Source organism: Phoca vitulina, unplaced genomic scaffold (genome assembly GCF_004348235.1).
Source record: "Phoca vitulina isolate PV1807 unplaced genomic scaffold, GSC_HSeal_1.0 scaffold18, whole genome shotgun sequence".
Lineage (NCBI taxonomy): Eukaryota > Metazoa > Chordata > Mammalia > Carnivora > Phocidae > Phoca > Phoca vitulina.
The window spans coordinates 23464390-23476704 of record NW_022589721.1 but is presented as its reverse complement, the minus strand read 5'-3'; positions in this window follow the sequence as shown (position 1 = coordinate 23476704).

Genomic DNA, 12315 nt, shown 5'->3' with positions numbered 1-12315 from the left:
AATAAAGCATTTGTAGCATATTTATGGGATGAATACCAGGAAGCTCTAAAAATGGATGAACTAGAATGACATATATCAATATGGAAACCTGGGAATATGATGTTAATGAGAGAACACAAGTTGCAGAAGGATATGATCAGTATGATGCCATTAATTATTTTTTAACTGGAAAAAGTTCTATACATTTTATTTCTGAATATGTACAACTGTCATAAAAGTACACAAACACAGACTTGAAGATAGACACTAACCTTACAAGATACTAACCTGGAAAGAGGAGGACTCATCAGCTCGGAGTTGGGAGAGACATGGGTTTCAACAGTGTGTGTCCTATTTTGGTTCTTTATATTACAATTCTGAAGCAAATATAGAAAATGTTCAATTATATACTATGTCTGGGCTATAAGATTCCCAAGTGTTTTCTTTATGCTTTTTCTCTCTGTTTGAAATATTTTAGTAAAAAACAGAATGCAGTTTCTTTGGTCTGTTTGAGAATTGTAGACTTATAATAATGCAGTGATACTTGAATGAGTTTGCTCCCACCATACCCCTAACTTCGGGCTTGGCTCCCCTAAATCCCCGTACCTCTCCATAATCTCTTCAAATCTTATGAACCCTTGCCGAGGGCCTGCCTCTTCCATGCAACATTCTGGATGACCACAGATAGCTTTTATCACATCCGTTTATGAAAGCCACAGTACCCCTGCTTGACCAGTGATATGACTTTGATAAATTGTATGTTTGCTCATGCATTGTCCTCTTTAGTGCTTCAGGTGCTTAAATATTGTCTGATGCATTTTCTAGCCTGAAGAAATCTGTACTTTTTCCTATGCTTCTCATTAAATGATCTCATAAATACCTCCCTATATTTATCATAAATTACGTCTGGCACAAATTTCGCTCAAGAAATTAATTTTAGTAATTATCATTAGTTAATTCAGCATTTTTGAGTGTCGTTTATGTGCTAGTCATCGCAAATATACAAAGAAAAAGATGTAGGGTTCTTCTCAGATCTCACAACATGGCTGAGTTAAATTGTAGCATATTTGTGTATTTCTTTTTATATTCATTCAGCTGTGCAACCAGCAAATAATTATTCAACACCAACTCCAAACCAGTAACTCTGTTTGAAACCAGGAGTAGAATAAAAAACAAGGCAAGCATATTTCTCCCCATATCTATGATTGATCCTGCCTTGAACTAAAAATAGAGACCCAGGTTTGATAAAAGGCTTCTAGACTATGTCTGGTACAAAAGGCCATTTTGGATTTTAGCTTGTAAACTGAATTAATGTAATTTTCAGAACATGTGAATGACATAAAGGATTGCCATGTGTCATGAGACAACCCCAGAAAATCTGAGAAATGTGGTTGTAGTAATCATATATATTAGCTGGATCTAATTTCTTCTCCTGTTTGCTTACTGTTGAGCATTTGTTTTCAGTGACTCTATTATTTAGTAACACCATTGAATAATCATTGTTGATGAATTTTCCATTAAAGACATTTTTTTTAGTTATGACCCCTGAAACTACAGCATTAATGAATTCTTGCCTTTTTTTAATAACCTCCAGACATCTACAAGAGACCCTTCCAAGAAGCACGAGGACGACTGGACAAGGAGGGAAGTGAGTGTCAGAGTGTTGATGACTCAGACAAGGTCACACAGAGGAGCCGAGAGGAGAAGCAGGAACTTCTGACTCTTAGACAAGAACTCTTTGCTCCTGATGCTCTTAATCTCCGCTTATCAGAAATCCCAGAGAATAGGGGGTCTAGAGCAGGAATTCTCAACCTCAGCACTTTCGACATTTTGGCCCAAATAGTTCTTTGTTGCGGGGGGAGGGACTATTTTGCGCATTTGGCAGGTTTAGCAGCAGCCCTGGCCTTTACCCAGTAGATGCCGGACATCCCCCCCTTCTCCATGTCATTACAACCAAAATGTCTCCAGACACAGCCAACTATGTCTATTGTGCCTGGAGGGCAAGATCACCTCTTGGTTGAGAACCACTGCCTTAGAGCATTCCTAAACAGCATTTTCGTTTATTTATTAATTTTTTTTTTGAAATGCCCAAGCAAAGTATGGAGTGCTCACCAAACCTTGAGCATGGAGAAAGATTGCACATCCTAACCTTGTTGAAGTGGATTAGGATCATGTGGCAGATTCAGATGAGAGGTGATGTCCACCGCTTCCAGCCTGGTCACTAACCCCTTGAGTGATTCTATTTTGCTCTCTTTCCACTCAGCAGCAGGCTTGGGGTGCATGTTTTAAAGATCGAGACACCAAGAGGAGGGAGAGTCTTAGGTTCCTGGAGCTCTGGAGGTTGCATAGCACTGGTCAGACTCCATGGGGCTGTGACTTGAATGAGAAAGAAACCTTCATTTGTGTTAAAATCACCAAAATTTGGGAGTTGTTTATTATGGAAATTAGCATACCCTGAGTATTAGAATGACATTTGTTCTTAATTATTTATATTTTATTTTATTTATTTATTTATTTTATTTTATTTTATTTTTTTTAAAGATTTTATTTATTTGACAGAGAGAGAGACAGTGAGAGCAGGAACACAAGCAGGGGGAGTGGGAGAGGGAGAAGCAGGCTTCCTGCCGAGCAGGGAGCCCGATGTGGGACTCGATCCCAGGACCCTGGGATCATGACCTGAGCTGAAGGCAGACGCTTAACGACTGAGCCACCCAGGCGCCCCCAATTATTTATATTTTAATGTCTCCATTTTAATTTTCCTCATAGTAATGCATATACATAATAGAGGTCAAATAAAAATTTTAACAATAACCTTCTGCTCCACAAATGCTTTCTGGTGGTTGAGGACTGAACAATTCTACTCCTTTCCACTATCTCCCTTTTCCTAGGTAACATATGTTTCCTCCAGTGATCACTCTGCAGATACTGTTCACTGCTAAGCCAGGTAGCGCAGAATAATCTTGTCTCCTCCTTTATATGACTTTTCCTGTTTCCTTGGTCAGTAACTCTCTGGTTCTGTGGTATTTCCCCACGTTGCCTTGGTTCTCCTATGGTCTTACTAAGACATATACATCTTGAGATGTGTTTATTATTTTTTTTTTCTGAAGGCTAGAACATCTCTTCTCCAGGCCTACTATTAAGCTCACAATCAATTATTGAAAGATTTTCTCAGGATCTCTCCCCTAAAGCCTTCAGCCTTTGCAGTAGAATTTGGATGATTTCTTTTTAGGCTACAGTCACCTTCCTTAGGTTTCTCTTTATTCTTCTCCCATGTGGGATCTCCTGTTTTGTGGATCCCACATCTTTCTTTTCTTGCAGCCATGTAAAGTTTAGCTGGAGTGCATCCTCAAGTAACTTTCTAGAAATAGATGTTTGGAGAGTCAAATTTTTGAGACCTTGCATATGTGAAAATATCTTTACTTTTCCCTCATACTTGACTCAGAGCTTAAATGTCTGCAGTATGTATCTGTTAAAAACAGAATTTTGATCATTTCTCCACTATCTTCTATTTTACTGTATTGTTATGGAAAAATTCAGTGGCTTTCTAATTCTTGATCTTTGTGTGTGATTTGCCTTTTTTTCTCTAGATTCTCGTGTTCTTCAGTTTCAGGGAGTTTTCTTGTGTTTCAGAGCATTTCCTATGAACAATTTTCTCTTCTTTGTTTCTGGAACTCATTTTCATGGTGTGCTGAACTTTCTCACAGAGCCTCTATTTAAAAAAAAATTCTTCCATTTCTTATTCTTTGTCCTTTTGTCCTGTACATTCATTTGGTTTTATTTTATGGTCTCCTACTAAGTTATTTATTTTGACTATGATGTTATTAATTCCTAAGAGCCCTTCATTTTCTGAGTGTTCCTTTTCAGTGGCAGGTTGTTCTTTTTTCAAGGAGCCAGTATATATTCTATGCTTTCTCTCCAGATATTCTGTAAAAGTCTCACAGGTGAGTATTTAGACTTTAATTTAACTTAAAAAAACCTTAACCAGCCCAGACTGCACCTGATGATCCTGAATCCAGAGTGTTCCTCTTTGGTTCAGTTATAAACCTCTGGTCTTCCTGGGCGCGAAAAAGGGGGTGTGTAGGTTCTACCACGCTCTTTTCTGCCTTCCCACCAGTATTACTGTCTTTAGACCAGCACCCAACTGTGCTGGCCTTCCATCATTCCTGGTGCTCCTAAATGCTGAGACTCAGGAATTCTGCTGGCCAACTTGGGTCACTTCTTGGTGGTATTTTCATCTGTAGACCTTTAGGTTGTAACTTGTTCTAACTTGCTGAGTCAGATACTAGCTCTCTACCTACTTTCACTTTTCCAGAATGTAGCCGAAATTGCTGATACGCTGTTGTTTCCTCTCTTGATCGATTTGTCCTGTATTCTTGTCATTCCTTTGCTTTCATTCTGGCTGGATTTTATGTGGAATCTAAGTGATAAATGTCTGTCGTCTATTCACCATTTTTCACCAGAAGCCTCCCTCAGGAAAGTATCTTCTTTTGATTTACTTTGTAGTGTAAAGGAGATCATAAAAAAGAATTTTTGATGGTTAGGATATGCTTTAGATTCTTTAAGTCCTGAAATACTGAATTTTTCCTCTTAATCAGCTTTTAGGAGACAACTGGCCTGTCCAAATCATCTTGAGTGAACAAGCCTTTCACTCTGTGGACTCTGCACCAAGGCCAGCTTCCTGGGCGTACAACCTATATGGTCATTCACTGCCCTGCTCTCAGAAGGGTCCTGCACTTGGTTTAATGCTCTGCTCTCCCTGTCTTGAAATTCCTAATATTTTTTGGACAGGGACCCACATTTTTATTTTACCCTGGGCCCTGCAAATTATGAAACTGATCCTTCTCTGAAATATAAATAACCCTGATGTCTAAATATAATTCATAAGATCATACCACCTCAGGGTTATCAGCTCAAACTTTCCTTTTATAAATTCCCTGCCAGTAGCCTTACAGCTGCTGTTGGCTCCTTACCCAGCTTGTGTACTCCTGCCTTCTTAGCAATTCTTTTTCTCTCTGGACCTCTCTGACAGAAAGTCATTTCTTAACCTGAAGTGAAATATATATCCTTCATCTTATCTGTGCTCATTCCATGTTTTATAGGAATAATTTGGTAATTTATATATGTTATAAAACTGATATGCCTGTATTTTTTATTATAAAAGAAATACACATTATTAAAATATTGGAAAATGCTGAAAAGCATAAAAATAATTACGGCTAATCTCTATCGAGAAATAATCATTATTAACTTGTTACCATGGATATTTCCTTTCAGTCTTTTTCTATGCATATAGTTACAATAACAGTGATAAAGATACTGGCTGGTTCATTTAATGCTTATAACGTGCTGGGAACTCTATTAAGTGTTTTAAATGAATTATTGTACTCAGTAGAGAGATATAATTAAAGATAGGGATATATATTACATGCATAAATGTTAAAATTATAATGTATATCCCATTTTTTGCTTTGTTTGAGTTACTATTTTATCACAAGCACTTATCCTTGCAAAAATAAGAAAATTTAAAACAAACATAGTTACTTCATCAACAGATGTTGGAGAAGGGTCATTTTATTCCTTTTGCAAAGAGTGCAGAGACATGTGACCTTGGGTGAATTGCTTTTCCTCTTAAAGCTTCAGTGCCTTCTTTTGTAAAATGCACATAACATAATATCTACCCTGCCTACCTTACAGGATTGGGAGGGTCAACAAAAACAGCAATAATGAATTGCTGCCATTGAGAAGACTAACACATATTTTGTCACTTATTATCAGTATTTTATCAATCCAGTAAAGTGGGTCAGGTCTTGTTTTTTTTTTTTTTAAAGATTTTATTTATTTATCTGACAGAGAGAGACACAGCGAGAGAGAGAACACAAGCAGGGGGAGTGGGAGAGGGAGAAGCAGGCTTTCCACAGCAGGGAGCCTGATGCGGGGCTCGATCCCAGGACCCTGGGATCATGACCTGAGCCGAAGGCAGACGCTTAACGACTGAGCCACCCAGGCGCCCCGGTCAGGTCTTGTTTTCCAGATGGGGAAACTGAGGCTTAAAGATGTTCTGTGGCTTTCCTCGAGCTGCACAGGAGCAGGTGATCAGCTGGGTGTCCATGCCCTGTTCACAGCACTGTGTTGTGTGAACCCTACAGGATTCTCCCTTCAGGGGGATAATGGTGTATTAGCAGCAAACATGTGCTCCTCTCATTTTGTAGGATCAACTTTCCAAAGTTTTCATCTTTCTTGTTCATGTTCTTTCATTCTGTCATACATGTTACCTGCTGCAAGAACGCTGACGCTCCATTTAAGCAGCATCCGTGAAGAAATTGACATATTGAAATCTGCCTGCAACCATGTAGGACTTCCAACTTTTAAAAGGCCGAGGAAAGAAGAGAATACATTTCCACTTTTGCCTGGGCTTCACATACTTAGCTCTTGCCACAACCTCAGTTGTTTGACATCTTCTTCAAAATTCATCATGAAATATGACTTGAGTGACTAATCTTTGTGAGGCTATGATGGATGCAGAGAAGTTTACTCCTCAACCTTCCCCTCTGCTTTTTGCCTTCAGAAGTGCAGAGATCCATTTTCTCTTGAAAAACCAAATGTTCATTCAGTCAAGTTGCAATTATGGCTTCAGTGTCTGAAGTTTTCTTATGAGATACTGCCCCTCCTTGCTCCCTAGGCTGGACCTAGCTTTACTTTGGCCAATGAAACATGATAGAGCACATAGACCAGCCCTGAGTGAGGTTCTGCTGTATCCTATTCTCTATGTCCCTAGACCATCAAGTCTTAGGTAGAGGATACGCCTTCAGCCTTTGTCCTAGAAGGAAGAAGGCAAACACCAGAGCCATAGTTCACCTGTGAAGGGTGTACAATTTGGGTGAGAAATAAATCTTTATTGTTGTAAGCCACTGAGATATTTGGGGGCTTATTGGTTCCTATTGCATGGCTTATACATTGCTGACTGATGCAGTAGGTTAGACCTATGACTTTTCTTTTGCTCAATTAAGCAAGAACATTTATTACTACAGTTCTTAGAATACTTGGGACTGTGCACTGTGGGGTGCTCTCCATTATTGTAGTGGTGCTTAACCTTGGCTACCCATTAGAATCATCTGAGGAAAGCCTGTATGTTTGGTGTAACATGGATCCCCAGTCTCCATTCTGAATCAATTGGATTAGAGTCCCTGGGTGTAGGTTCTATGCCCTGGCATTTTAAGGAACTCTTCAGGGGCTTGTCAAATGCAGCCAGGAGAGTGAGTGAGGACCATTGCTTAGTGGGAGAGAAGTCTGGATTCTCCAGGAATAAAAGTGGTCACTGAGATAGACCATCTACTCGACAGAAAAAGCGTCGAGCAGGAAACTTCCAGGGAAAAAGAAAAATAAAACACTGCCACCACCACTGAAGAAAGGAGAAGGAAGTCCCTATTCCCAAGTCAGTTTCACCATAAAGAGACAGCTTGAATTCAGCAAAGGCAGCTGGTATATGTGTGATGTGATGAGCACTGGGTGTTACACGCCACTGATAAATTGTTGAACACTACATCTGAGACTAATGATATACTATATGTTGGCTAATTGAATTAAAAAAAAAAAAGGTGATGCATTTCAGGTAAGTGGGAAGTAGGTCCCTCAGAAATCCATCCTAATCTGAGCAGCAAGGAGACCTATGACATCAAGAAAGACCAAAAAAAGAGATTCTCTATATGTTCAATCAATGTAGTACAACCACGATATCCTCACAGGAAATTGGTAGCATAGAGAAGAAAAGTAGGTCTTTCGCTTTCACCTATCAGTCACCATGTTAGTATTGTTTTGTGTTAAAAATTATGTGATTTTGGATAAAAGTGCATGCTGTGCATTTCCCATATTTCCAGAAATATTGGGGAAAAGATGAACAAAGTATTCCAACTTAAAATTTTCTGTGAGTATTATTATTTGGGGAAATGAGTATAGAAATGCACTCACAGAGTGCCTGGGTGGCTCAGTCATTAAGCGTCTGCCTTCGGCTCAGGTCATGTTCCCGGGGTCCTGGGATCGAGCCCCACATCGGGCTCCTTGCTCCATGGGAAGCCTGCTTCCCCCTCTCCCACTCCCCCTGCTTGTGTTCCCTCTCTCATTGTGCCTCTCTCTGTCAGGTAAGTAAATAAAATCTTAAAAAAAAAAAAAAAAGGAAATGCACTCACATTAGCCCTGTCAGTTTATTGAGACCAAAGCATTGTGGCATATGTAGTGGCTATAAAGTTCAATCTGTCCTTGCAAAGAGGGTAGTCATCAAGTTGGGTAGTGAAGATAGTCCTAGCAGATTAAGCTTTATAACCTTTTTCTCCTGAGTAAATTATATTTATCCATCTATCCATCCGTCCATCATCTATTCATCCATCATTCCAACATTCACTTAATATTCATTCATTCGATTCATTCAGCCAACCCTTCTTGAGGGCATACCACATGCCAGGCACTAATGCCAGGTTAAAAAAAGTCCCAATATGCTTATCCCAGGAGATGTGAAAATCAAATAAGCTAATATAGATAGAAAGGCTATATGTATATTTTGACATGCTATTAAGACATGAAGGATTATTATTATCCAATCTTTAATATTACTGCTTTGTAATCCAATGCTCTGGTATTTTTCAACCTGTTGACAGGCACAGTTATTTCCCAGGACTCTACAAACCTGCAATTAAGAAACTGGAAACATTCATAAATATACAAGTTGACTAATTAGTCCCTAATTAGTTAGCAGATTGGGTATTGTAATCACCCTAAGATATATTGGTTAATGTCATGGAATGGAAAGAAGAGTTTTGCTATATTATATTATGTCAAAATTTGCATAAAGATTTCATTAAAATATGTAATGGGACCTGCCAATTCTGAGCCATGGCCAGCCAGCCAGTCAATGGAATTTATGAGATCTTACCAGCCTTTGGCAGACTGGACATCAAATTAACAGGTGATCTTTTAATTTAGTCAAAGAAAACTAGAGCATTTTTAACACCTACAATTTCAAGATTTTTACTGACCACTCGATGAAGAAATGTAAGCACTATTAGTTTGTCTTGCATTTGAAGAGACTAAAGCACAGAGAGGCCAATAAAGTAGCCCATGGTCATTCAGATGGACCATTGGTTGACTGGAGTTATGCTTGGCTTTAAAATCCTTCATTTCTAGACTTCCACTTCTTCTCAACTCCTGAAAAGTCTCAAGAATTAGATAGTAGTTCTGCAGTCATTTTCACCCTCACTCTGCTATGACAGATTTGGGTGTTCCTGCATTTGTTTGTTTTTAATCCAAAGTTTCTGTGACTTTCCAAACAATATCAGAGGAAGTCTAAACAGATGTTAGTAGTTTCCACATTAGTTCTTCAACTTCTTGAGAGGGACTTAATTACTCTTCCACATGAACTTGCAAATGTCTTGGTTGGTTCCTCGTTGGTAGTACTTATGATACTGAATGAAGCATTGATATCTTGAGTAGGTTAAAGCCCAGTGATGTTTTGTTTTTAGCTGGTATTGTTCCATGAAGCTTCAATAATCACTGGCTCAACATAACTCCCCCAAAGGTAAGTCTTGTCCTTGTAGATGTATTGTGAAATGTTGATAGAGTTGTTGTCTGAGGACCCTGGCTTCCGGGGTGGTCACACCAATGTGTGGCTTGTTTCCTGGCTCTGGGATCTGGTCCTTGAGTTTTTGCATCTGGAAATTTGGTTTATTCATGATGTGCGTCCAGGCTGAATAAATTAGAAGAGACTAATGCAAACACTGGGTACCCACAGCATATGATCTTTGAGTCTTCCGGTGAAGTTGTTTCTTGCTGAAGCAGCAAGACAAGTAAATTTGGAGTTTCCTTACTGCAGTTAAGGTATCTTAATGGTTCTGGGTATCAATGGATATAACTGTCTTTAAAATAGAGAGATACTTGTTAAGGGTGTGTATGTTTAACCTTTTGATGAAAAGGCTCTTCCTTCGAACAGTACTGGAAACTCTCAGTTATTGCTGTTGATCCTTTGTGACTTGGTATTTACCCTGTGTGGGCAGTGGCAAGCAAAGTCAAGTGAGGCCAATCCTGAATTACTTGAATTACTGTGGCATCTCATTCCTTATCATGTCTACTTCTCTGTGGATCCTGGCTTTTTCACTTTCAATTTAGTTCACTAATACTGTACTTGCTATTGGTCTCTGCTTGAATTTCTCAGCTCTTCCCTTGGCTCTCTCTAGGACTATGTCTCTGACATACAATTTCAGTCAACCTTTTTGGCCTTTACTTTAGCCCAGACTACCCAACTGCCCTGAAAGGGCCCAAATAAGTGGTACCACCCTAGTTAGGTGTGCACAGGGGAGGTAGATATTCATTGCCTTTCCTCTCCCAAACTTCCTTTCACACCGGGCCTATATTATCTAAGCAATTTTGCCTTATATACATTTCGACCTTTGACTTTCGCTAGATTTTCTTATACTGAAGAGGACATTAGATTAGATTACCAAGATCTTTTTAACTTTTGTCTTTGTCCTGAGAGATGAATCAGTTGAATGGAGGCTTCTAAAGATACCTGATCTCATTTGTGACTTGTTTATCTATCTATCTATCTATCTATCTATCTATCTATCTATCTATCTATCATCTATCTATCATCTATCTATCTATCTACCTATCTATCTATCATCTATCTATCATCTATTGGTGACTTGTTGGTTTTTCTGACTGAGCCACCCAGGCAGCCCTGTGACTTGTTGATTTAATTTAGCTATATCTCAGAGTCGAGGGGGGGCTTATTTTTTTCCCCTGTGCCATTTAGTATTTAGACCAGTACCTTTGAGGATATTCCTTTGCAGTTAATGAAGTGTTTTCATGCTTGTTTTCTCATCTCCTCCTAACAGACCCATGAGGTGGGGGTTACAGTGGAGGCAATACCTCATTTTGGCGATTCTCTGGATTTCCTCTTACACCTGTCATGACTTGGCTGGAAAAATCAGAGCAGCTGACGGAGGCCACCTAGTGTCTCTAGACAAGAAGACTGAGGAAAAGCAAAAGAAACATAGAAACAAAATTGTTGACAACAATAAAAGCCTAATTTACAGAAGGATGGAACCTGAGCACGTGGCAGAGCCTTACCCACACTGCATCAGCCTCAGAGAGCAGGCTTCTTGGCCAAAGCATGTGGAGTCGAACCTTTGCCAAGGGGTCACTTGTGTAGCTTTGGATATACAAACGGCATTCCCCGGTGAGCCACTGTCATGTTGCAGTGTTTTCTGGGTCCCCAGAAATGCTCTCTTGGACCTGTTCCGAGAAGGAAAGATAAATTGTTACTCAGCAGCTAAAGATTGGCTTTGATGGTGACTGCAGTGAGGTAGGCCTTGGCCCCAGACACTGTGCACAGATACCTCCCCCCACCCCACTGCTGCCTGTACCTCTCATGCACTGCACCTGGGCCCCCACTAGGCAACTACTATCCTCCTCTCACTGTTTCTTCCTTTCCAGGGGGCAGTGACCCCAGTTTGGGCCTCCAACCCACCTGTAGCAATTGACATTGACTTTGGGGAATGGGAGTTCAGAGAATCCTGTGGCCTCCCAAAGGGAGCCAGTGCTTCACCCTTCTCTAAAGCTCTTCATGGCTGGCCTCTCTCTGCTTCTCCTTTCCCTTTTCTCTTATTCACACACATACTTCTTAAAAACAATTTTATAGGGCACCTGGGTGGCTCAGTAGGTTAAGCATCTGACTCTTGATTTTGGCTCAGGTCATGATCTCAGGGTTGTGAGATGGAGCCCTTGTGTCAGGTTCTGCATTGGGCGTGGAGTCTGCTTAAGACTCTCTCTCTCTCTCCCTATCTCTCTGCCCCTCCCCTCATCTAAAAAAACCCCCTAATTTTATAAACCATGTCCTTAGTCATACCATGTTCCTGCTCAAAAATCTTTAGTGGCTTGCTGTTGTCTGCAGGTGCCAGGCTGAACGTCCTGGGTCTGGCAGTCCAGGCTTCTCATGAACTAGCAGTGAGCGCCCATAGCACATGGCCAGAGTATCTCTTTTGGCAAGTAGTATTCCTTGTTATGTGTGGTGCTCCTTTTGTGTGAGCTTCTCTATTGCCCAGCTTTAAGCCTCTTGAGGATTAGGTCCACATCTGCATGTTTGATGGAATCTGGTACTTCTTGTAGCACCAGCCAGAGTACTTGACTCAGAGCAGGTACTCAGCAAAAATGTGCTTCATGCTGTAAAGAATGAATGAGTTTCATGAATAACATTTTCAGTCTGAGCAAAGTAGCAGATCTGGCATTGAATGAATGGCTTTTGAAGGACTGATTTTTTCTCACATATTCTTTTACTTGGAGAATATATTT